This window comes from Protopterus annectens, chromosome 10.part0 (assembly GCF_019279795.1).
Source record: "Protopterus annectens isolate FY-2018-M chromosome 10.part0, PAN1.0, whole genome shotgun sequence".
Classification (NCBI taxonomy): domain Eukaryota; kingdom Metazoa; phylum Chordata; order Ceratodontiformes; family Protopteridae; genus Protopterus; species Protopterus annectens.
In genome coordinates this window covers 375,505,319-375,532,653 of record NC_056744.1, presented here as the reverse complement: position 1 = coordinate 375,532,653, position 27,335 = coordinate 375,505,319, and the positions used below count along the sequence as shown (strand labels likewise).

General features: G+C 40.0%; 1 protein-coding gene across 1 annotated transcript in view; it reads left to right on the top strand.

Annotated features, from left to right (window-relative positions):
- Positions 1-27,335, top strand: part of LOC122813145 (cell adhesion molecule 3-like) — a 394,215-nt gene that overhangs the window by 142,324 nt on the left and 224,556 nt on the right. The window lies entirely within an intron of this gene.

The window sequence follows — 27,335 nt, the reverse complement described above, 5'->3', positions numbered from 1 at the left end:
TGTGGTTCAGTAATCAGCCCCTGTACTGAAAGAGACAGTCAAGGGAGAGGAATGAAAGGTTGTGGCTGCTCATTTCTCATGGGAGGTGGGGAGGCTGTGCAGACTTGGGGACACACTGGAAAGTGGAATGTCCATGGTGGAAACCAGGGAAACTACCTAACATGCTTTGGGGGGTGTAGCAGGTTCAGTCTAATTAAAGCCTCTTGTTTTTTAGATGCACATCGTCTCTCTGCTGGGGTTGCAGTCAGGGCTTCATAAAACCAGACTAACAAGAAGTCACACACAGCATATAAATGCCCCTTGCAGAAAGGAGGAGACGTCCCTCACAGATGAGCTAATGCATGACTCTACTCCTGTATTATGTTAAGTGTATGTAGGGAAAAGTAAAGGAAATAAAATCACAAACTATCACTATTTCTGAATGATGTCCCCTCCTGGTTGACTCACCCTAGTGATATGGATAAATAGTGTGAGGAGGGATTGATGACTGTCACAAAGCGAGGGCAAAGTGAATCAAAAATCACATCCTGTTTATATATGTCCATGAGTGTGTGTGATTGTGCTTGTGTATGTGAGTATGTATATCTATTCACACACACACACACACACACACACACACACACACACAGCGCTGTGTGTGTGTGTGTGTGTGTATATATATATATATATATATATATATATATATATATATATATATATATATATATATATATATGGGTTTACTTCGTTTGTATGAAGTTTCAGTACTTCGAAACCCACTTGTCTGAGACCAACTGTTCGAAGTACCAAAACTTCAAAAATGAAGTACGGAGATCAGAATACAGCACAGAATGGGAATATTCACTTTTCCTCGCTGTAGTGCAATCTCGGAGTTGGTATATTTAAGTCGGGGGCAGACTCCCCACATTGCTCCCCTGCAAAACATGTTTTCCGTGTTTTTTTTTTTTTCAGTCAGCCAATCCGGTGACTAGGCTTCAGCAAAAGTGCACTTTCATTGAAATACACTTTCACTGAAGTGGGCATCTACTTTGTTTGTTCAATGTAACATATTTTTGATCTACAAAGTAGATCCATATATATACATATATATATATATATATATATATATATATATATATATATATATATATATGTGTGTGTGTGTGTGTGTGTGTGTGTGTGTGTGTGTGTGTGTGTGTATATATATATATATATATATATATATATATATATCTTCTGTGTATGTGTGTATGCCTTTGCAAGTGCGTGAACTGTGATATATATTTATGCTATATATGATAGCCGCGATGGTGCAGAGGTTAGCGTTGTCACCTCACAGCAAGAGATTCTCCTGTTCGATTCTCGGCTGGAGCGCCTTCTGTGTGGAGTCTGCATGTCCTCCCCACAGTCGAGTGACGTTAAAAGACATGCAGGTAGGTGCGATCATGAATGGGTGTGCCTTCTTTGAAGGTTGGGTGTCGGGCTGGCAACTCGGGACCGTAAAAATCTACTGCCAATAATGAGCGGACCGGAGTTCCGCTGTGGTGATCCCTAACCGGAAAAAGCCGAAAGTCTCTCTCATGAAATATCACAAGAAATGTATTACTAACCATAAATGAAGGTATTGAAACAGACAAGGTGACATTTGATGCTCTGAAAGACATTAGAATAAAGTGAATAGGAATCAGGTTACAGCTTCTTCCTTGTAATACAGCTAGACATCCAGGCAGATTTGGCAGACCACAAAAAACTGCACATCTTTGACATTGCTCTATACACACGACTAATAAAATCAAATAACAAGGATTGTACACTGCAAACAGATGCACCTTGAAGACCAGACAGCATTGCAAGCTTTGTCGTCTTGCTAGTGCCTTTCTCTTTGTTCTGTATGCCACAGGCACCCTTCTTTGTATTGCAGGTTTGGGAAGTGTGGCTAACGCTCAGTATAGTTTCTCAGTCCATGTCTTCCTCATCTTACCTTTCTGTGTTTGAGAATCAAGGCAGGTGAATAACATATAGTGATATGCTACAGACTGATCTGTGGTAAATTAGTGGCTTATAGTTAAATGAATGTCAAAAGGACAGCTGGTTCTTCACATTCCAGGCTGCCACAGCCTCATCTTGATGTAACCTCAGGATAGGTAATTTACATATAAAAGAAGGGGGAGGGGGAGGAAAATATTTATTGTTAATTAATCATTGGCTCATTAATTAGCTGTCATCTGATCTTTAGTCAGCCATTTTGTACATCCAAGTAGCATTTTACCCTCCTATCATTGCATTTCTTTTTTTCAGGCGGCAAAAACTGCCAGTTAACAATGGTTCATTAGAATTTGGCTTTCTCTCTATAATTCTACGCTTCCTCATATTTCTCAGTGTGAACATACAGAAGAAAATACTGCATTTCTCTTAATACAGGTTTTAATATTTCTCTGCCTTGAGACCAGATGCCTGCTACTGAAGAAATTAAAATGGGAATTACAAACAATCCTTCAAACACATAAAGTTTACAATAATCTCAAAAACTACAACCACAAGAGGAAGCTGTACAGTTAAATATTAACAAACATAGATGAAGCAAACCATTGTCCAGAGATAGCACTCTGTTTAAGAGGTACAGCATAGATGTGAGGGGTACATATAAAGACAAATGGTTCCCCTGAGATTTGCTGAATGCTGCTTCTTCGACAAACACAAGGGGTGTCTTAAGCTAATTAGGTTACTCAATTAGCTTACAAGTGAGGTTAAACAAACCAGCATTTAAATAAATTAAACTGTGAGAATATAATCATTATAGTCGTCTAAAAGAAGCTCTCATTTAGGTCAAAATTTACAGCTAATTGTTTCTACCATGGATCTCATGACAATTATATTTGATCTTCTTATCATATAAATATGTCAAGAGACTGTAAAACTCAAAAAAAGCAGACTTCCTAATACCATATTTTTGTAATTATGTTCCTAGCATCAGCTAACATACACAACAATAACAGAATTTGTATTATTTTTATACATGTTAAAACTGGGGCTTTAGACAAACCCAAATGTTTAGATAATTTAAATGTATCCGGCTATAAAGGTTGATCCAAATAATCAAAATGTTGTCAACATTTGTAATAGCTTCACCAGAAAAATATGTGCTCCCAGTCCAGTTTTTAAGACCCTATTATATTATCAACACACTGTACTGTTTAAATTAATGATTTTTGTAAACACATGTAGGATGAGGAAAGTCCTGAGGTTGCATTTCTAATTGAAGATTGCCAGTATATCGATGAGATGATTCCACCAGCATACTTCAACACATTTGTTTTGTTTGAAATCTAAGTTTGTGAAACAGGAACTTAACTTAAAATTACATTAAAACAAAGGAATAAAGCTTGTTCTGTCTTACAGTAATTTTCTACAATTAGGATAAATGAGATTTACATTCATTTATTCCACTAAGAGTGTTACAAATGTATAATAATAACTTGGGAGGTCTACGACAATTGCCCAATTCCCAGACACTTTTAATACCACAGTCTCACAGCTTTGGACGTGAGTGCCTTGTGGATCATGTGGGCTCAGTCATGCTCAAACTCATCTATATGTTCAGGCAAAGTGCAGCAACCATGCCAAGAGTATAGACCCTCCCCCAAATATGTAGTCAAGTTCAAGCAAGGCAAGTAAAGCACTGCTAGTGATTCCCTGCTGGGTGAGGAAAGTAAACCTATATTTTTTAGTCTTGTGACTTGATGATAGTGCTGCTTTCTGTTTTATCTGCTCCATTTTATTTTCTGTTGTAACAAATCTGCTTGGCCTGGTGTTTTTCTTCTATGTGAGAGGTGGACACTTAAATTATCTAGGCTGCACATGTTACATGTTTTATTTCATTGGTTAAATTGCTGCTTGAGTGATACTTAAATACACAGTGAGTTTCACAGCCTTTGTCTTTTTCCAAAAAGATTTCAAGCCTGCATAAACTAAAGTACTGCTGGTGATTTCCTGCCAGTTTTTCCTACCCACCCTCTCATTTATTGAACTATTTTTTAAACCTTGTGATTTTAAGCTGCCTACCCCTAATGCAAATTGAGCTTAATATGTTACTCTCTTTCTACACTACTGTTGATATATTGAATTATTTATTTGTCTTTCCTTCTGCTTATATTGAAAAAGTGAATTTTACCTCATCATTGTCTGTTCTACTGATTTACCTGCTCTAAATTCATTATCTAGCTAGCTGTTGGATAAAGTAGTGTGTTTTTATACTCTAGCAAGCATTTGTTTTTATATCAAGAGGTCAATGGATTTTCCATCTAGTGTACTGGGAGGTAGCCTGGTATGTTTAGGTTGGAGAAGCACTTGAAATTTCTGCACTGTGTTTTTATTAGCTGCTGGTCTTATTAATCAGCTTATCTTGTTTTTAGTGCCTTTATAAATTCTGTACAGTTGAGATGCTCTTGGCTCATTTATACAAAGTAAAATACTTTTATTGAATAATCATACTTTTATAAGCTGTTTAAAGCACACTGCTGTACCCATTTGTTTGTGGTAGCATTTCACTTGGGATGCTCTTTTACTGTGCTTGTACATTAGGAGGACTGGAATTATTCATCTAGTGGGAGTAGGTGTTTACCTGGTCTATCTGAGCTGGGAAGCACACAGAAGGGCTCTAAGTATTTTTTTGCACTTCCCTTATATACTATAACTATACTTTAGCAGTTTAAAAAAATGTACTGTCTGTTGCTGCTTTAAGTGGTTAATTGCACTGTATTACATTGTATCTGTTAGTCATAGGACTGTTGTAGGTAGTTTTATGGTCTTGTTACACTTGAGCTCTAAACCAGCTATTCTATATTAAGACTGTTTTCCTGCACCCTTGTGGCAGAAGTGTGCTGATCTAACCTGTCTGAGTTGGGGATTGCTAGTTGAAGGCTTATCATGTGCTGTCCTGATTGGCAGTTAGCTTAAAACATGTCTGTCTTCATTTGTATTTAAGCCTCATGTTTGTGTGGTGCTGCTCTTTTGAAGCAGTGGTTAGCAGTGCCCTGTACAGATCCAAAAGCCTTGAAGCTCATTTTTTCCTTAAACAGCTATCGGTGAAATCTTTCCAAGTTTTTCTGCTGCTCTAGGAGCAACTCAGTTGTGCACTAAGCAGCATTGCCTTATTGATCATCCTTAGCCTACACAGAGTATAGGTCCCTCTTGTAGTCTTGGCACTACAAGCACAGTCCTGTCAAATTAATGCATTTCCTTCCCTAATAAAACATACAGTAAGAGCCTGCTATCATGGACAGGCAGTTATCCTTCATCTCTCTGGCCAACCTGATAGAAATGGGCATCCTGTGGCAATGTAGTAGTTGTCTCATGAATACTGACAACTGCTTTCTTCTGAAACAAACAAATACTTCACGTGAGAGATGTAGTTACACTATGAAATTGGAGGCAAGACTCTCACATAAGGACAAATCGAATGCCAGATTGTCAGCACACACACAAACATCCCACACTAAATAAGGACACAACACATAAACCCACATCTCACTAGTAACTTACAAAAAGATCAGAGGCCTCCCAAACAGAAGCCACTTACACACATAAAAATGCAAAAAACAGCCACAACACATAGTAACATACACACACCAGTGTCTCAACAACTAAGCCCATAAGGCATACTGCCATAAGACCTAATGTATTGGTCATAGGTGACTCCACTGGAAGACACACAAATGTTCCCCTCACCAGGCTGAATAAGGAGCAGGTTACAGTTAGCTGACTGTCAGGTGCCAGGATCCCTCAAGTCACTCAACCAAAAGTATAGGTATGGCTCTGTCATAGTCCATGTGGGGTGAATGACTTCAGACTTACCTCACTGAACTATATGAAGAGAAACATGACTGAGCTCTCAGATTGTGTGTCACAGACAGTTATAAGCCTAGTCTTAAGCAGAATTCTAGCTTCACCAAGGATGATGTTACAATACAAACAAAAAATGATTGACTTTAACAATTGGCTTAGCTTCTGGTGTCAGTCAAAAGGGATCCACTATCTGTCAGTCTGGCAAGTTGTGGTTGTCAGGCAATGCTGCTTTGCCAGAGATGGTCTGCACCTGTCTCCACTAGGCTTTTGGATACTGGTAAAGGCATTAAACACCCCTACTGTGATGTTTTTAGGCAGTGTCAAAATAACCAACCTCCCAACATAACAAAATCCTCTCTAGATAAACTCAAGGTACTGCTGATTAACGCTAGGAGTATAAACAAAAAGCTGAACTCCCTGGAAGCACTCCTTACTTTGGAACATGCTGACATCTGTGTAGTCACTGAGACATGGTTCAAAGGCACGGAAAGCACCCTGCCTGTGCAGGGCTACAATGCCTTCCATACATTCAGACTACAAACTGAGCATGAAAGAACCAAAGGAGGAGGTGTATCCATCTTCATTAAGGATAAAAACACCTCTAGACTGTTCAAACATTATAACTCCCTTGAGCTAATCTATGTCCAATTAACTATAGGCAAAACCCCCTAACATAGTATAGCTAGCTATAGGTCCCCCATCATAAAACAAGAAAAGCATACCACATACCTGGACTTACTGAAGTCACTTGCCATACAATCCAATACCTTACTCATGGGTGATTTTAATCATGCAATAAATCAACTCTATAATAAAAGGAAAGAAATTGCTGTCCAGGACCTAGAAGGAGCAGGTGTCTAATTGGAAGCAATCTCTCCATAGCCTAAACAAGCAACTAAGAGCACTAGTGAAATTCTGCAAAGCAAACTTTAAGACCAAACTGGCTACATCTACTAAAGAAAATCATAAGACCTTCTTCACATATGTCCGCAGTCTCAAAGGAAGCACCCAGATCTGCTCAGAACTGGCAGTGAAGGATGCCACATACACAAACACTGTAGATATAGCCAACCTACTGGCAAACAGGTAAAGTGAAAACTTCACCCCTCTGTCCCCCCATCAGTAAAATTGGACATCCGCAGTACCTGTCCCCCTCCCCATATCTCTAGGAAGCAAGTCATCACTGCTCTCTCAAAGGCAAAAAATACAGCCACCATAGGACCTGGTAAAATCCCAGAGTCCATCCTACATGAACTCAGGCAGGAACTTACAGCACCATTAGACACCCTGTTCAACCAAAGCGTGAGTACCAGCTTCATCTCAGCCAAGTGGAGGACAACCACTGTCATCCCTTTGCACAAAGGTGGAGCATCCACCAATTCAGGAAATTATAGACCCATCAGCCTAACTAGCATAATCTACAAGGCCATGGAGTGGATTATCATGGACCTCATTGACAAGAACATTGGCAACCTACAGACACTTGATCCTACACAGTTTGATTTCATCAAGGAGAGGTTATGCCTGTTAAATTTGGTTGACTTCTTTGAGACAGTCACCAAGGGCATGGACGAGGGGAAGATGTTGCACACCACCTACCTTGATCTGGCCAAAGCCTTCAATACTATCCCCCACTCAGGCATAATAGATAAACTCTCTTAACTAAGCATCAACCTGTATGTTACCAAATGGGTAGTTAACTGGCTGACTGATAGAACCCACCTAGTCAAAATAGGGAAAGCCACCTCAAGCAGTTGAACCGTAATGAGCGGTGTACCCCAGGGATCAGTCTTGGGGCCTCTACTGTTTCAGATATACTTTTCTAAGGTGCAGGCCAAAACCAGTGGGTTATGGTTGATCAAGTTACTGATCACTGCAAGCTGGATGCTGTCATCAATTCCCCTAGTGATGTGGACATCCTCCAACAGGGTCTCACCCAAATAAATGACTGGTGTTAGAAACATAGCCTCAAACTGAATGCCAAAAAATGCATCATCATCCCCTTTGGGGATAGTGACGTCCCCACAAATTATCACATTAATAATAAGGTCCTTAGCACACAATCAGTTGTGAAGGACATGGGCACCCAGACTGATAGCAAACTGACTTTTGACCACCATATTGCCTCCATTGTACAGAAATCTTTCTATTAAGGGTATCTCATCCAGGAATAAGGTGGTCATAACATCCTTGTATTCTTCCCTTATAAGACCCATTATTGACTACAATGCCCCTTTCGGCATGTACCTCACAAAGCACATGCAGCAGCTGGAGAGACCACAGAGGTTCCTCACCAGGATAATCTAGGGCCTCAAGCATCTACCCTACACAGATAGGCTAAAGGCCTGTCCCTCTATTCAGTCTCCTGCAGACTCTTCAGAGGTGACCTCTGTCTGGCATACAAAGCAATTTCAGACCCCACCTTGATGGGACTGCTGCATATCCAGAAGTCAAGCTCCAGTTGAGTAACCACATGAGCGACCTCAACCTGGTCTGTAATATTAATAGGACTTGTTGGCAGGACAGATTTGTGTCCCAGAGACTCCCCCTTTTGTGGAATAGAGTCCCTCTCCATGTCAAGCAGAGTACCTCTTTATGCCTTTTAAGCACATCCTGGATAACTGGATGGGGAACAAAAAATACACGCCTGGGTTTCCACCTATGTCCCTGCTGGACAGTGTCATAGGGTGCTGACTTGTTGGAACATGGGCTAAATTCTTGGCTAGGCTTATAAGGGCCTCAGGGCCAACAGCCTAGTAAATTCCTATGATCCTATGACCCTATCATCAACTGGGAAACATACACAACCACAAACATGCTGGCTTAGAGGTTCTTGGACTTTGTCCTTGCAAATGCTGTAGAACAGCTAGTCAGCACGCCCATGAGAGATTCAATCATCCTGAACAGAGTACTCACTAACATAAGAGAGCATTGCACCCCCCCCCCCATGTGATGTCCTCCCTGGTATGATTGGACTATAAATCAGTCTAGTTAAACATAATTATAACACCAGATACCCCATCAAGCTCAAAAATGCTTAAGAAGTTTTCAAAACTGATAATAAACTATATGTTGTATCTCCAACAGTAAAAAATGACACATATATTTTATTAGATAAAGATAGCAGATAGATTCAGTGCTAACTTTACCCCCCTCTCACCCCCTAGAGGGCCCATCTCTATACCGGAAGAATGCAAAGTTCCTATAATCACGGCTGCACAGGTAAAAAACACACTCTCCAAAGCCAAGAACACAGCATCCATGGGACCTGACAATATCCCAGGCTGCGTTCTACACGAACTACAGAATGAACTGGCACCCTACCTAAGTACCATGTTCAATCATAGCCTCACCTCAGGCTTTGTACCCACTGAATGGCGCACTGCGACAGTTATCCCACTCCACAAAGGGGGAGCCACGACGGACCTTGGGAACTACCGCCCCATTAGCCTGACGAGCCTGGTCTGCAAGGCCATGGAACGTATCATCATGGAACTCATAAACAAAGACATTGGTAATCTCCAAACTCTGGACCCTACTCAGTTTGGATTTGTAAAATCAGATCATGACTCCTAAACCTGATTGACTTTTTTGAAGCAGTCACCAAAGCTATAGATGATGGTAAAAAGGTTCACACAGCTTATCTAGATCTCGCCAAGGCGTTCAACACCATCCCCCACTCTGGAATTATAGATAAGCTCACTAAACTAGGTATAAATCCCTATGTCATAAGATGGGGTTGCCAACTGGCTCACGGACAGAACCCACACTGTGAAAGTAGCGGATTCCAAATCCGACATTAGACCAGTGACAAGTGGAGTACCACAGGGTTCAGTCCTGGGTCCTCTCCTGTTTGGTATCTACTTCTCTGAGGTGCAGGCCAACACAGAAGGTCTTTGGCTAACAAAGTTTGCAGATGACTGCAAACTAGGAGCCATAATCGAAACTCCTAACGATGCAGACAAACTACAAAAGGGTCTCACTGAGACAGATACCTGGTGTCAAAGCCATGGCCTGAAGCTCAGTGCCAAAAAGTGTATTGTCATCCCCTTTGGTAAAAACTCTGCACCCATGAACTACCACATAGCTGGTAATCTACTTAATGCCGAAAATGTGATGAGACCTTGGGACACAGGTGGACAGTAGTCTCTCCTTTGATAATCACATTGCCACAGTGGTCAGGAAATCCTTCTACGTGGCTCATCTCATCACAAAAGGATTCTCATCCAGAAAAGAGAGGTCATTGTTCCCCTCTACTCATCACTCATTAGACCCATTATAGAGTACTACTCCCCTTTTGGTATGTACCTCACAAGACATCTACAACAACTGGAAAGACCACAGAAATACCTCACAAAGAGGATTACTGGCCTCAAACAGATGCCCTATGCAGACCATCTCAAAAAGCTACAGCTTTACTCCATCGCATATCGCCTACTCAGGGGTGATCTCTGCCTAACATACAAAGCTATGTCAAACCCAGAGCTGTTGGACATGCTCCACTTAAAGAAATCCCAATCCCTCTGAGCTACACGCTCTAGGGACCTTAACCTTGTCACCACAATAAACAGAACATGCTGGAGGGATAGATTCCTGTCCCAGAGACTTCCCATACTCTGGAACAGACTACCTATCTATGTCAAACAGAGCTCCTCATTAGCACTCTTCAAGAAAAATCTTGATGATTGGATGGGAAATTCACCCCGGGGATCATTTCTGTGGCTCTGCTCGACAGGGGCATAGTAAAATAATTTTCTTGGGTGGCGAAAGCCAAAGTACATTTTTTGGCTAGGCTTGTATGGGCCCTAGGGCCGATAGCCTAGTACCTACCTATGAACCTATGAACCTATTAGAATATTTTCAATCTATTCTTCAACATAAACAAACTTTTTCTGGTAAACCCTCTTTTATATTTAGGATTATTAGAGATGAAACCTTTGGTTGCTCAGAAAGTTATTGGAATTATTTTCACATAATTAATAATGAATATCCTAGTAACCAAGACAAAATAAATATACTTGAATCAGCAGGGAAAACTACTTTGTCCCTTAAATGGAAGTTATATTCTTGGAAATTTATGCACAGATCCTTCTATACTCCTCAAAGAATGAATAAAATTTAGAAGAGGCAAAATATTTGTAATAAGTGCATGTCAGATATTAACATAGATTGGGCTCATATGTTTTTTGACTGCCCGAACATTAAAACATTTTGGAAACAAGTAAATTAGTTATTACAAGCTTTATTTACGGATAATTTTACTCTTAACAAATCTCTAGTGCTTTTCAATACCTCACAACATTAAAAGAGTAAAATATCCTTTGCTCTAGGCAATACTGGCGGTGGCCAGAAAAACGTATAACTAAAAACTGGATATCTGAACTCTCTCCCACTTTCACTGAGTTTAAAAATATGCTAACTGAAGTATGTAGTTTGCAAATTAGAACTATCATTTCTAGAACATCTAGAAAGACCTATAACTACCATATGTGGATAAACTTACAAAATTTGTTGGTAAAGAATGGATCAACACAATAATTAATTTCATTCTTTTTGAATAATATGTGATACCTAATTAATACTGTTCAATTCTTCACATGTATGCAAAGTTTATTTTTTTGTTAACTCTTATATATTTAATTGAATTTTTAATGCAATAACTTCTGTATTCATACTTATATGTTAATTTGTGTGATTGATGTATGAATTTCTTTTATTAAAACTAATAAAACTATTTAAAAAAAATAATTTTTCAAAGACAAATTACTTCCTACTAAGTGATGGTATAAGAAGTTTCAAAGCCCTCTCGAATGCAGATAACATGGACTCCTCTGCAGTGGTGTACACCAATGCTCTGTATAACCACTTAAGCAGTTGTATACAATTGGCTGTACCTGACAGGATTAAAATCAGGTCTTGCCAAAAAAACAAGCCACCCCTGTGTACCCCTATACAACAAGAGGACTCTGGCTCAACAGGGAAAGAAATCCCTCTTTAGCTTAAACAAACAAGTCAGAGATCTTGTAAAGTCCTCCAAAACTAGTTACATAGTAAAAATAGCCTCCCTAGATAAAGATAAGCAGAAGGCATTCTTTAACTACATCCAGAATCTAAAGGGGAATACCCAGCTATGTGCTGGACTGCTTGGGGATGGCAACACACATACTCAACCAAATGTAATAACCAACCTGTTAGCTGACAGATTTGTAGCAAACTTCACCCCCCTGTCCCCTTCAGTCATCCCCCAAAGTATACCTGCCACCATTCCTCAGCCTATTATCTCAATTGAGCAGGTCATCTCGGCACTCTCCAAGGGCCAAAAACATAGAATCAATAGGACCAAACAAATCCAAGGTTGTCTTTTAAACCTAGCAGACCCACTTGGATCCCTATTTAACTGCAGCCTGAAAACTGGCTCTGTTTCAGCAGAATGAAGGACAGCAACAGTAATTCCTCTGCACAAACGGGGACCATCAACCAATACTGGGAATTATAGGCCTATAATCTTGACTAGCCACATCTGCAAAACCATGGAAAGAATCATTGTGGACCTTATTAACAAGGACATAGGTAATCTCCAAACGCTGGACCCAACCCAGTTCGGATTTGTTAAAGGTAGGTCATGCCTGTTAAACATGGTTGATTCCTTTGAGAAAGTCACCAAGGCCCTGGATGAAAGAAAGAGAGTGCATACCACCTATCCTAGCCTAGCCAAGGCATTTGACACAACCCCCCACTCAGGTATTATAGAAAAATTCTCCCATTAGGAATTAACTCCTACATTACCATATAGGTAGCCCACTGGCTCACCGACAGGACACATACTGTCAAAGTGGGTGGCTTCACCACTAGCAAAAGCTCAGTCACCAATGGCATGCCACAGGATTCTGTAATGGGCCCCTTACTGTTCAGAATCTGTTTCTCAGAAGTCTAGGTAAACTTGGACGACCAAGTTCGCCGACAATTGAAAATTGCAAGCAATCACTGAGTCCCTCAGTGATGTTAATATACTGCAGGCAGGGTTAACACAGACAAATGATTGGTGCCAAAGCCATGGATTAAAGCTAAATGCAAAAAAATCCATTATTATTCCCTTTGGGAAAGCTGACATCCCTGTTAATTACATTATAGACAGCAACCCCTAAGAGTAGACCAAGTGGTACTTGATTTGGTTACTCAGGTTGATAGCAACCTGAACTTTGACCACCACGTATCCACAGTAGTAAGGTAATCCTTCTATGTGCCACATCTTATAAGTAAAGGCATCACATCTAGATCCAAGGATGTTATAATCCATTATACTCAGTCCTCGTCTGACCAATAACTGAGTACAGTGCTCCCTTTTGCATGTACCTCACCAGACACCTGCAATAATTGGAGAGACCACAGAGGTTTCTCACCAAGAAATTACAGGGTTCACAAAACAAGTCTTACAGGGAAAGACTGAAAGCTCTGTCACTGTATTCTGTCTCCTACAGGTTGCTAAGGAGTGATCTGTGCCTGGCTTACAGGGCAGTCTTTGACTCAGCCCTGATGGAAATGCTACACATTTGTAAATCAAACTGCACAAGGGTTACTCACTCCAGGGATCTTACCCTACCCTCTGACATGAACAGGTCACACTGGAAAGATACATACATCTCCCATAGACTGCCACTTCTCTTGAACAAGCTTCCAGTTCATGTGAAACAAAGCCCCTCCCTGATGCTCTTCAAACGCAACCTAGATCAATGGATGAGTGACCACAAGTTCACTCCTGGGGTGGTGCTCGTGTCCATCCTGGACAGAAGAAGGTGGTATTAACTACCATAGACCCTTACCTCTGTGAACTTCAGTCCCCTAACCACCGACAATTGGGGCAACTTGGGATAAATATGGCCAGGCTTGTAAGGGCTCTGGGGCCATTAGCCTAATAACCTTCTATGAACCTATGCAGCAGATATAGTGTGGGATTCTAGTTTAGGGGTTCAGGCTGTGATCAGGCAGAGAATTTAGGTCTACACAGTGGGAAGGAGTTTTACTGTTAGGGAGCAGGAGGAAAATTTACAGTTAAGGAGTAATAAGGGAATTTAGTGTTAAGGAGGAAGTGAAGTTTTAGGTCTAGGGAATGATTGGGTACTTTAGGGTTAGGGTGGGAGAGTGGAGGTTTAGGTCTAGGGAATGATTGGGTACTTTGGGGTTAGGGCGGGACAGTGGAGGTTTAGGTCTAGGGAATGATTGGGTACTTTGGGGTTAGGGCGGGAGAGTGGAGGTTTAGGTCTAGGAAATGATTGGGCACTTTAGGGTTAGGGTGGGAGAGTGGAGGTTTAGGTCTAGGGAATGATTGGGTACTTTAGGGTTAGGGCGGGAGAGTGGAGGTTTAGGTCTAGGGAATGATTGGGTATTTTGGGGTTAGGGCAGGAGAGTGGAGGTTTAGGTCTAGGGAATGATTGAGTACTTTAGGATTAGGGCGGGAGAGTGGAGGTTTAGGTCTAGGGAATGATTGAGTACTTTGGGGTTAGGGCGGGAGAGTGGAGGTTTAGGTCTAGGGAATGATTGGGTACTTTAGGGCTAGGGCGGGAGAGTGGAGGTTTAGGTCTAGGGAATGATTGGGTACTTTAGGGTTAGGGCGGGAGAGTGGAGGTTTAGGTCTAGGGAATGACTGGGTACTTTAGGGTTAGGGCGGGAGAGTGGAGGTTTAGGTCTAGGGAATGATTGGGTACTTTAGGGTTAGGGCGGGAGAGTGGAGGTTTAGGTCTAGGGAATGATTGGGTACTTTGGGGTTAGGGCGGGAGAGTGGAGGTTTAGGTCTAGGGAATGATTGGGTACTTTAGGGTTAGGGCGAGAGAGTGGAGGTTTAGGTCTAGGGAATGATTGGGTACTTTAGGGTTAGGGCGGGAGAGTGGAGGTTTAGGTCTAGGGAATGATTGGGTACTTTGGGGTTAGGGCGGGACAGTGGAGGTTTAGGTCTAGGGAATGATTGGGTACTTTGGGGTTAGGGCGGGAGAGTGGAGGTTTAGGTCTAGGGAATGATTGGGTATTTTAGGGTTAGGGCGGGAGAGTGGAGGTTTAGGTCTAGGGAATGATTGAGTACTTTAGGATTAGGGCAGGAGAGTGGAGGTTTAGGTCTAGGGAATGATTGGGTACTTTGGGGTTAGGGCGGGAGAGTGGAGGTTTAGGTCTAGGGAATGATTGGGTACTTTAGGGCTAGGGCAGAAGAGTGGAGGTTTAGGTCTAGGGAATGATTGGGTACTTTAGGGTTAGGGCGGGAGAGTGGAGGTTTAGGTCTAGGGAATGACTGGGTACTTTAGGGTTAGGGCGGGAGAGTGGAGGTTTAGGTCTAGGGAATGATTGGGTACTTTAGGGTTAGGGCGGGAGAGTGGAGGTTTAGGTCTAGGGAATGATTGGGTACTTTGGGGTTAGGGCGGGAGAGTGGAGGTTTAGGTCTAGGGAATGATTGGATACTTTGGGGTTAGGGCGGGAGAGTGGAGGTTTAGGTCTAGGGAATGATTGGGTACTTTAGGGTTAGGGCGGGAGAGTGGAGGTTTAGGTCTAGGGAATGACTGGGTACTTTAGGGTTAGGACGGGAGAGTGGAGGTTTAGGTCTAGGGAATGACTGGGTACATTGGGGTTAGGGCGGGAGAGTGGAGGTTTATGCCTAGGGAATGATTGGGTACTTTAGGGTTAGGGCTGGAGAGTGGAGGTTTAGGTCTAGAGAATGATTGGGTACTTTAGGGTTAGGGTGGGAGAGTGGAGGTTTAGGTCTAGGGAATGATTGGATACTTTGGGGTTAGGGCGGGAGAGTGGAGGTTTAGGTCTAGGGAATGATTGGGTACTTTAGGGTTAGGGCAGGAGAGTAGAGTTTTAGATTTAGGGAATGATTGGGTACTTTAGGGCTAGGGTGGGAGAGTGGAGGTTTAGGTTTTGGGAGTGATTAGAGACTTTAGGTTTATAGAACAGGTGGAATTTCAGTTTAGTGAGTGATGAGGGAATTTTAGGCTAGGGAGCTGCAGAGCATTTTATATTTGAGGTAAGGGAGTAAGGACTCAAGATATGATTAGGGACCAGGTGGAAGTTTTAGGGTTACAATTATGGCTCCAGTAAGGTTATGCAGTTTAGTAGAGTGGGTTGGTGGGAGGGCTAGATATTTAAGTAGGATCTGGTCTATGGGAATTAGGGCATTCGCCATTTAGAGCAAGTGGCAGTGAGCAAGTGTGTCAAAAGCTATTAGCACAAGAGAACTTGTAGTAAACCCTAACTTGGGATTTTTCCGAGTTTGAAATACAATATATTTTTTTAATTAAGACATTCTTATCATGAGGAATATCTAATCAATTTTCATAACTTGGTGCATTTTTTGAAATTATGTCATCCAATTTCAGTATAACAGGAGGTTTAGATTGTTAAACTCATAAATCCATTATCTTTCAAAATTTTTATTTTTGTTTCATTGATTGTAAGAATAAATCCTGAGATATTACTCATTGTAAATACAGAAAATATCCTGCAGTCAAATTAAATATTTCTAAGTGTATAACTTTTAACTGATTTTAAAATAATGTTTATGTATTTATAATTAGCTGAAGAATGCACTGATCATTGTAAAAATGGGATAAAAATAAGATTATTTTATTATCGGTTGCATTCTTAAGAGTTTCAGACTTTTTAAACAAATCTGATTTACTAAACACCCATTGACAACAACATCAAACATACAAGCATCATCAAGATGGAATCTAGTCAGTAAATGAAAATAACCCTGTAGTTACACTGATTTTCTAATGAGCACAGTCTTCTTAACATTTACCTTGAAACATGACCTTGCTGTTCAGAAAAATCTTGAATACAACCCTATTAAAGTTAAACATTTTTTCATATTTATAACATATGCCCATAGTATTTATTTACATCTTCATACATATGTCATGCCCCACAAACCAGAACAGTATGCATAACAGGTTTCATTTCTGAATAAACTGGATGCATCTTTTTATATCCTAATTTAAATTATTTTTCATATACACACTTTATGTAAAAAAATCTTTCTTACTTACCAAACCTTTTTATATTTTTCACCTCTCATCAAGCCATTCCCAGTGTCAAATGCTATATAATGAAATGACCTTTAACATTTGGATTTTCACATATCTCTCAACTGTACAGATTTCTACAGACTGTCCAGATTTTTGCTTCATATTTTTGGTCCATTTTTCATAAAATTGTGGTTTTCTGGCAAACTAGTGGCAAATCATTTAAGATTGAAGTTTGAAAATAATGACAGACATCTGAGTTTCAGGCTTCACACCCTTCAGAAAATACATGCTAATGCAAACCTGTTAATCTATCAACTTTCTAAGTTTGTAAGAGCAATATTTAAAAAAATTGTCCCTATTTTTGGGCCTTTGTCTCACTTTTATTTATGGCTCTGTCCAGATATCTTGCTCTAAGAGGTTTAGAAGTAACCATACATCCTTACTAGCAACTGTATATTAACCAGATTTTACTATTTTAAACACACAATATTGTCAAGGCATGATCTTTATATCTCTCACAATGGAGGTGGTACTTCCTTTCAACCATCTTAATAAACAACCTATTAGCTCACAGGCAAATACAATGGCTAACTTGTTAACCTATGGTAACACGATGCTGTAAATTCACACCTTATGCACTCCTATCATACCCATCTTGATAAACTCTCTACTAACTTTCTTGAAATATTTGAGCATATCAACCATCATCCTAGTAAACTGCATCATGTTTACTTCTTAAACCATTCATATCAAGCTAGTTTATTTATGGAGAAAAAGGAAAACCAAAGGAAGGGAAAGTCCATCCTTTAAAACACAAATGCCCTCCAGATTTAACCAGAGCTATAGCAAAGATGGAGTAAACAGGTAATTGCCTGGTGTGCTGTCTTGCAAGGGGAGTACAGAATTAAGTAATTTATTATTTATATAGTGAAGATTCAGAAAAAAGAAAAGTAGTTTTTCAGTTTTTGCTGGCTTTGTTTATGTAGACACCTGCTCCCTATAACCCTTCTCGGAGTCATGGGAAGTGCTTGTACATGGGATGTCATTTGGAATAAGTTATTCAAATGACCTTATACAGTTGGAGTTCTTTCTAGATGTACTGTGGCTTGTACCTGCTTATAAAGTAGAAAATGAGGTATGTAATGTATATAGCACCATGTGTTTTATGTGGGATGATGGAGCAATAACTATGTGCTCTATGCAAGAAGAACCATTACTACGCATTATTCAGTAAGATAGATGTTACATTTACAGAGTACTTGGTCAGTCAGCAAGAGGTTCCTTGATACTAGAGCCAGTAACACATTTCTTTAGTAATGGTTTTCAGAGAAAACAGCCAGTTAGTAAAATATTTGTTTTTGCATGCGATCTTGCTTCTTGTTCCCTTTTTATGATATATTGCACCCCAGACTGCTCCTACTTCATATAAACACATTCAGAAACACCTCTTGAAAAATTAGTCACCAAACAGCAGTCGCAACATCATTTACATTAGATAAGGTACATAGAAAGGCACATATATTGTTTATGTAATCATTCATTCTTTTCCACTTAAAAATGTGTTACTGACAGGTTTTAGAAAAACTGTGTTTAGTAAAAAGTCTCACTATTAAACATAACTGCGAGCCCATAATAAAACACTAGGACTCTGCAAAGTAAGACATTTACTGCATGAAGAAAGAAATATTTGCTATATCCAGCATGATTTCTGGTTAACTACTTTCAGGATCTAGTAAAAGACATTTGTTGGTAAATAATAAAGGTATGGTAAAGCCATACCCAACAGAACTAAAACCTGGTCCTCAAGGAAACACAAACCTGTCTGACGGACATTCTCTATCAACAGACTTTACGACAAAAGGAGGAAACTGTTGTCCAAGGGTAAAAAGGAACAAATTCCAAATTGGAAAAACTCCCTTCTCAGCCTCAACAAGCAAATTAGATCACTAGAGAAAACCTCCAAAGCCAATCATGAATTGAAACTAGCCTCCGAAACAAAGGGAAACCACAAAGCCTTCTTCAATTACATCAAAAACCTCCATGGCAAAGCCCAGGTTTGTTCTGAATTAGTACTCAACGGTAACACTTACACTGATCCTGTTGAGTTAGCCAACCTGTTAGCAGATGGGTTCAGCACAAACTTCACCCCCCTAACCCCCCAAAGGCCCATTCAACATCCCTGATACTTGTCCCATACCTCACATCTCCATAGATCAAGTGTTAAAGGTCCTATTCAAGGCAAAAAACACAGCTTCCATGGGACCTGATAGTATCTCAGGCTGTATTCTGCGCCATCTCCAGCACGAACTAGCTTCATCATTGAGCACCCTATTCAACCAAAGCCTAATTACAGACTTCATTCCAGCAGATTGGAGAACCGCCATTACCATCCCCTTGCACAAAGCTGGTGCCACTACTAACCCTGGAAACTATCACCCCATTAGCTTGACAAGTCTGATCTGTAAAGCCATAGAGCATATTATTATGGATTTCATAAACAAGGACATAGGCAATCTCCAAGCACTTGACCCCACCCAGTTAAGATTCGTCAAGGGCAGATCTTGCATGTTGAACCTGGCTGACTTCTTTGAGACTGTCACCAAGGCCCTGGATGAGGGAAAGTCAGTACATACAGCTTGCCTTGACTTGGCCAAGGCCTTTGACACAATCCCCCATGCGGGCATTATTGGAAAGCTAACACAACTTGGTGTAAATTCCTATCTCATCAGGTGGGTGGCCAAATGGCTTACCAATAGGACCCACAAGATCAAAATAAGTGCCTCCACCTCCGATAGCAGATCTGTCACTAGTGGTGTTCCCCAGGGATCTGTCCTGGGACCCCTACTGTTTGGCATCTACTTCTCAGAGGTCCAGTCAAAGACAAAAGGCTTGTGGCTGACCAAGTTTGCAGATGACTGTAAGTTGGGTGCTGTCATTGACTCCCCAGATGATGTTAACATACTGCAAGTGGGTCTCACAGCAACAAATGATTGTTGCCAAAGTCATGGCCTTAAGTTAAATGCAAAAAAATATATTATCATACCAAAAACATGGCCTTTACTGATTACCACATCAACAGCAAACCCCCTAAGCACACAACCTCTGGTGAGAGACTTGTGTACTCGGGTTGATAACAATCTCATTTTCAACCATCATGTAGCGGCAGTGGTCAGAAAAGCCTTTTACTTGGTTCATCTCATAAGTAAAGGGATTGCATCCAGAAAAAAAGAAGGTTATTACCATTCTGTACTCCTCCCTCATTAGGCCAATAATTGAGTATAATGCCCCTTTTGTTATGTACCTCTCCAAACACTTGCACCAACTGGAAAAGCCACAAAAATACCTCACAAAGAGAATCTATGGCCACCAATACCTGTCCTATATGGACAGGCTCAAATCACTGTCATTCTACTCTGTAACATACAGATTGCTCAGAGGTGGTCTGTGTCTCGCCTACAAGGACCCTGCCCTACTAGAGATGCTCCATATATGTAAGTCTAATTCCTCACACATTACCCACTCAAAAGGCCTAACTCTAATATGCAACATCAACAAAACCTGCTGGAGAGACAGGTTTGTATCCCAGAGGCTGTCCTGTCTCTGAAATAGACTTCCCATACATGTCAGAGTACCTCACTGACCCTCTTCAAGTGCAATCTTGATGAGTGTGGATGGGAAACCACAAATTTGTCCCAGGGCTTCCACCTGTGTCCCTCATTGACAAGGGCAACAGGTGTTGACTGAGGATTCTTTTTTTGGGGGATAAACTCTTGGCTAGGCTTGCAAGGGCCCTAGGGCCATTAGCCTAGTAACCTCCTATGATCCTATGATAATTTTACAAAGCCAGAAAATAATGTTTGCTGAAAACAATCAGTATGACAACTCTTCATTTAGTATTTTACTTTTTTATTTATGAAATATATAACTTCCAAAACTAACATCTTCAAGAATTTTAGATTTATATTTGCTTGGAAGTTATGTTATCTGTGTTGATTACGTAGAATTTAAAATTCCCTTTTGTGTGATAACCTAAAACCATTCAGTTGGATTATCAGGGAGCTGTGTTCACTGTAAACCCTTCTTCTGTTTCTTTCAGCTGCTCCCATTAGGGCTCACCACAGCAGATCATCTATTTCCATTTCTTCCTGTCACACCAACCACCTGCACTCCTCTTTCACCACATTCATAAACCTTATCTTAGGCCTTCCTCTTTTCTTCTTACCTGGAATTTCCATCATTGGCATCCTTCTATCAATATACACAGCATCCCTCCAAACCAATGCAATCTCACCTCTCTGGCTTTGCCTCCAAACCGTCCAAGCTGAGCTGATCGTCTAATATACTAATTTCTAATCCTGTCCATCCTTGTCACACCCAATGCAAATCTTAACATATTCAACTCTGCCAGCTCCAGCTCTGACTCCTGTCTTTTCATCAGTGCCACCATCTTCAACCCATATAACAGCTGGTCTCACTACCATCTTGTAGACTTTCCCTTTCACTCTTACTGGTACCCATCTGTCACAAATCACTCCTGACACTCTTGTCGACCTACTCCACCCTGCCTACACTCTCTTCTTCACCTCTCTTCCACACTCCTCATTACTCTGAACTGCTGATCCCAAGTATTTAAACTCATCCACCTTTGCCAACTCTACTCCCTGCATCCTCACCATTCCTCTGTCCTCCCTCTCATTCACACACACATATTCTGTCTTAGTCCTGCTGACCTTCATTCCTCTTCTCTCTAGAGAATATCTCCACCTCTCCAGGGTCTCCTCAATCTGTTCCCTACTGTAAACCCATAAATTTGTAAATGCATTCCCCAGAGCCCACACTGTAATGGTAAGTTAACAGGTCATTACTTGAGCATTTCAGTGGAATGGGATGAGCCAGCATGGATCTGGGGTCATTACCTGTGCATTTCAGTGGAATGGGATGGGCCAGCATGGATCTGGGGGAGGGGCTAGGGGTGGAGTTAGGGGTGCAAAATAGATGTGTTGCCTTGAGCACCAAACTGCCTTGTTTCAGCTTTAGATTTACCATCTGCCCCTCAAATGCCTTCTCTGAGAAGATTCTCATAACTCAATTTATTCTTTCAAACATAACAACTGAATTACACTAATATGAGATTTAGTCCAACGGTCATTTCCTGTTTCTGTTAAGTCTTACCACTCCACATCCTGGTTACACTTCCTTAAAGAAACACTTGCCAGGTCTTCATAGCAGAGAACCCAAAAGGAGAGATATCCTCAAACAGAATCTAAATCCACTTCAACACTGAAGACTAATGATTCCTTCTTAATAATTATTATCATGAACTGACTCAGACTGTTATAGATTGTAACCTCTTCAGTGGCTAGACTTCATCCTTCTAAGGTAAGGGTCTATATTAGAACATCGAACATTTAGGTTGTCGAACTCCTAAACGTCGACACCTAAATGTCGAACGCTCAAAAACGCAACCAGCCAATTACGCAAAATTTTTCCCCGTGAAAAAAATTTGCTTGGCCAACAAAAAAGCATACTTTAAAACCCTAATCAAGTGGGGGGCTTTGGCCCCCACTCCCCCTAACTAAAAATACCAACTCTGAGATTGCCCTACATCAGGGAAAAGGGCAAATCCCCGATGATGGCCAAGCAAATTATTTTCCCAGGGAAAAAATTTGTGTAATTGTCCGGTCGCGGTTTTGAGCGTTTGTTATTTAGGTGTCGATGTTTAGGCGTTCAACAACCTCAACGTTAGATGACGTGATAGGAACCCCTAAGGTAACACATGCAAGCTTCTCATCAGAGTTTTGTTAGGTACAACCAAATTAATTAAACTAGACATTTTATCTGCAACCTTTTTGAAAAGTTTTCACATTATCTAATAAATTAGTCATTTGTAGCTTGTAGGTCTTTAGTGATCTATCCAAGCTTTTCTTTATAAAGATACACAAATGTATCCTCAAGTTATTAACAGAATGCACCCATCTCTTACATTATATTAGCAAATAACATTTCCATGAAAACTGTGGCTGTGACATAAAAGAAGTTATTCCATAGACCCCATAAAATATTTATTTATACATCATTATTATTCGTCTTGTAACTTTCCAATTAATTACTTTATTCAGAATGCCACAGTTATGCTACAGTACTATACAGATCATAGTTTAAAGGTCGGCTCTTAAATGCAACATATTGGTTCCGTTAATTATTTTCCTGTACACAGCTCTTATACTAATATAAACCTCTGGTCATGTTCGATAGAATGCCAAGCTAAGTTTTATTTGTATAATCTTACATGAGCTCAGCAAACATACCTTTACAGCCATAATAATCTTACATCAACTCAGCAAACATACCTTTACAGCCATAAATCTATGAAATGCTTTCATATCCGAACAGTAAAAAAAAAAAAAAACAAGAAAGGAATCACATCAACAATGCTCAAGGCAAGGTATGAGAATACAGTGCTACATCATCTAGAAATAAAACAAAAAGGAAGGATGGCCCCATATTCCCTTTCATATAACCCTTTATGTTATAACTCACTTAACATTAAGAAAGTGAATTTAAAATAAATAATAATGTAAATGTTTCCTTTTCAGTCATATAATAAAAGTCATTGTGAATGCTGTCCTGTTAACTATCAAATTTTGTCTAGGCCAAATTGGTTAAGAAAGCATTCATCCCTAGCATATACTTGAATAAATGTTCATAGATAAGTAGTAGGGTTGTTGCCCTTGTGAGGATCAAACTCTGAATCACTTGTCTATGAGATAAATAAGTTAGCCATTATGCCAACCCCCAGTCCTACATTTTATTTACCTTTCAGGGTAACTTAACAATTAAAATCTCCTGATTATTATGCAAAGGTAGCCACAACCATAGATTTCTCTTCATCATTTCCAAATACTTCCATGAAAGTAATAAAGAAACACATGTAAACTGTCTTTCGGCTTTTCTCGGTTAGGGGTCGCCACAGCGGAACTCCGGTCCGCTAATGACTGGCAGTAGATTTTTACGTGCTGGCTTGCCGGGCCTAACGCACAACCTTCAACGAAGGAACGCCCATTCACGCATGTCGACACACAGAAGACGCTCTGAGAATCGAATGGGCATCTAACTGTGAGGCGTCAATGCTATCGCAGCACCACCACCGCAGTCTAAAGAAACACATGTAAACAGTATAAAACATGTAGCACTTAAGGAGCATTGTAAAAATATACTGTTTGATTTACTTCCAAAAAGAAGTATGGCTCCATCTCCTCTTTATACCCATCAGTTAAGGACACACTTAACATTGAGGATGAATCTTAAGGGCATTGCAATGTAAATATTACCTTTACATTTGTAGAATTAAACTCATGACCAACACCCTTCTGTTTATTAACAAACCTTGTCTGGATCAAATCAGGCAACAAAGCATCCATCCATAATATCCACATGAATAAATCATAAACGTTCCTCATTTGTATTTGCCCTACAGTTATTTGTCATTAATTACTAGTGCTCCTGGCTCACCCCTGAAAAAGGAAAGGTGGGTATAATTCAAAGATTATTTAATGATACACTGGCAAGAAGAAAAAATCGATAATCCTGGAGAAAGCCACACAAAAATGAAGCAGTCTGTGGGTGTGGCTAATGCAAATTAGACATGTGCACTTCTCCAGAACCTTGAACCAGAACTGAAACAGCAAGGTAGAGAAATTCAAAGACAAGCTTTACTGCACTATTTAGGAGGCAAAGTGATAAAGGGTACCCCATGTTTTGATGCTGTAGAACCATCATGTATGTGTGTGTGTGTGTGTGTGTGTGTGTGTGTGTGTGTGTGTGTGTGTGTGTGTGTGTGTGTGTGTGTGTACTTATGTGCACCTGTCTAGTTGTGTGGGGGGGTGCACCATATTTCCATGTTTCTATGTGTGTGTGTGTGTGTGTGTGTGTGTGTGTGTGTGTGTGTGTGTGTGTGTGTGTGCGCACGCGCGTGTGTGCATGTGTGTGTGTACGTGCATGCGTGTGTGTGTGTGTGTGTGTGTGTGTGTGTGTGTGTGTGTGTGTGTGTGTGTGTGTGTGTGTGTGTGTGTGTGTGCTTTAGGTGCCTGCACAACAGTGCTAGTAGCAGGAAAATTAGTGCAGTTACTTCTCCAAGCACTGTGTTCCATTCAGAGACAAGCTTATTAGCCACTAATGAGCTTTTACTCCAAGCAGGATCTTTCATATCTCTGAATCACTTCTTGTCACTGTAGTTTTACTAGAGTCCTGCATCAAAGCCCTTATAGCACTATGGTGATAGTCACTTTTTATACTAGAATGTACACTCTCAGGTAATCGCATTCCAACCTAACAGCAAATAAACAATTTTACTTTTCCATCTCAACAAAGTTTCTCATCTCAGACTTCTTCCTGTTCTGCTACCGTCAATGATTCAACGTATTTATAGAGACATACCATTGTGATTTCTTTCACTTCATCTTAATGATATTGTAGTAACTCTTGATAATATAATATTGCATTCCAGATGAAAAATGTTATTTCTACCACTGCAGGGAATATGAGTGTATGTGTGATTTTACATAATGTGCACCCCCTAATTACCTCGGAAAATTACATTCACTGTTGTAATGTAGCACCAGAAAAACTATGACATAAAATGTGATCACCACAAGTGTACACCGCTTTCCCCGTTGCCATAACTGAATAACATCTGCTCGTTCTCATACCAAGAAATAAACTGAACCCAAATGATCCTCATAATTCTCAATTCATCATATTTTCCACTTTTCTATAGAAAATGGCAAATACGTGCTCTGTATCTTCAGGGATTTTTAGTGAAAACCAAATGCTGATATATACAACGATTGCAATACATTTTAAATACCTTGTCCTTTTTGCTTTAATGACAACATATCACCATATTGATCAATTAACCGCACAAAATCATCAACTTGAGTCATCCTCAATGATTTAATATAGTTTTTGTAGATGTCTTACACCCTGCAGTTTCTTTCACATCCAATCTTATTATCCCCTTTTTTGTCATCACCACAGCATCCATTTCAGGCATTATTTACTCTATCTTACTTTCCATTCTTCCTCCAAAATCATCTCATCTCAGGTTTTTAAAAATCTCATTAAATAACATATTTATCTATAACACTTCGATTAAAATACATGCAACAAATGAAGTGATAAGAGAAGATATCTAACCACCAGAAACATTGTCAGATCTCTGCAAGAATTTCAGAAATGTGTAATTTCTTATTTTTACAAAATGCAATATGTATGACTTTCTACATAGTATTGTACAGTGGAATTAACAGATAAATAATTACCTTAAAAATAGAAGTCAGTATGTAATATTCAGTCTGGAAAGCCAAATCCTTCCTTATCCCGTGGTCTTTTATGACCTTATAAAACAATTCTTGGCCGATTAGGGGACTATAACATAAAAGTAATAATTTATTAATTTTAGTAATTTAAATTTTAAGGAAAAGTAATGAGATAATTTGTGCAACATATATCAATTTAGGCAAAAGAAGCATTTAAATAAGAAACAAAATTATTTTTTTACTTTTGGGGATAAACCAAGTCATCCTTTTTATCTTACTAGTAGCAACGTCATAATTGTTTGAGCTTTTTCTCCCCAGTACCTGCTGACTATCAACTATCCCTTTCAGGCAACTGGCCTATTATTCAGTCCCCTTCACCAGAGTGAGTGCCAAATGAGAGGAATCATTGTTTGAGCAGCCATTTGTGCTTTCTAATTTTCAACTTAACCCCAAGATGCATACCCAGTAATATACTCTGCTGTTCAGCCCACATTAGGTGTCAGCAAAGGCATATTGCACACTTGCACAAGTGATATAATCCTCAAGGTTGCCTTTCCCCTAAGAGCAATTTTCCTGTATGATCTCCAGTTCCACAGGGCCATTTGCCTCAGGCATGTATCCCCATGCCCCCCCCAAGAAAGGTAAGCTAGTGATGTCATGCCACTCTTCCCTGCCTCTGTCAGTTCCATCCTGCAGCGGATCTGCTACTCAAATTCATGTCTCCTGGGTCATTGGGATGGCTTTATCCATCATACAAACAGACCAGGACTGGTAGTAGCAGATAGTTATTGTGTCGACTAAGATACCGTTTAATATAGTACTAAGATATTTTAAATGTTTACAGTCCCAGTTATAACTTCATTTATTATTTCAGAGGCTACATTTTTACTATTAAGTTTTACATTGGAGAATGAATTAAAATTAGCAAAAGTATTGATGTGATGAATATTCATGTTGTTTGGAAATCACTAAGATTACGTCATCCACAAACAAATTTAATTTGGATTCATGTCCTCTGTCTCTATTCCTGTCTCTGTCTGTCTGTCCCTCTCATTCTTATTCTCAATATCGTTTATAAAACTATTTTACATTATTTCATTTGACAGAGGTCCATTTTCCAAACCAGAATGAGGTAAGGACAAAAGATATCCATGTTTCATACGTAACAAGTATTTCCCTAAAT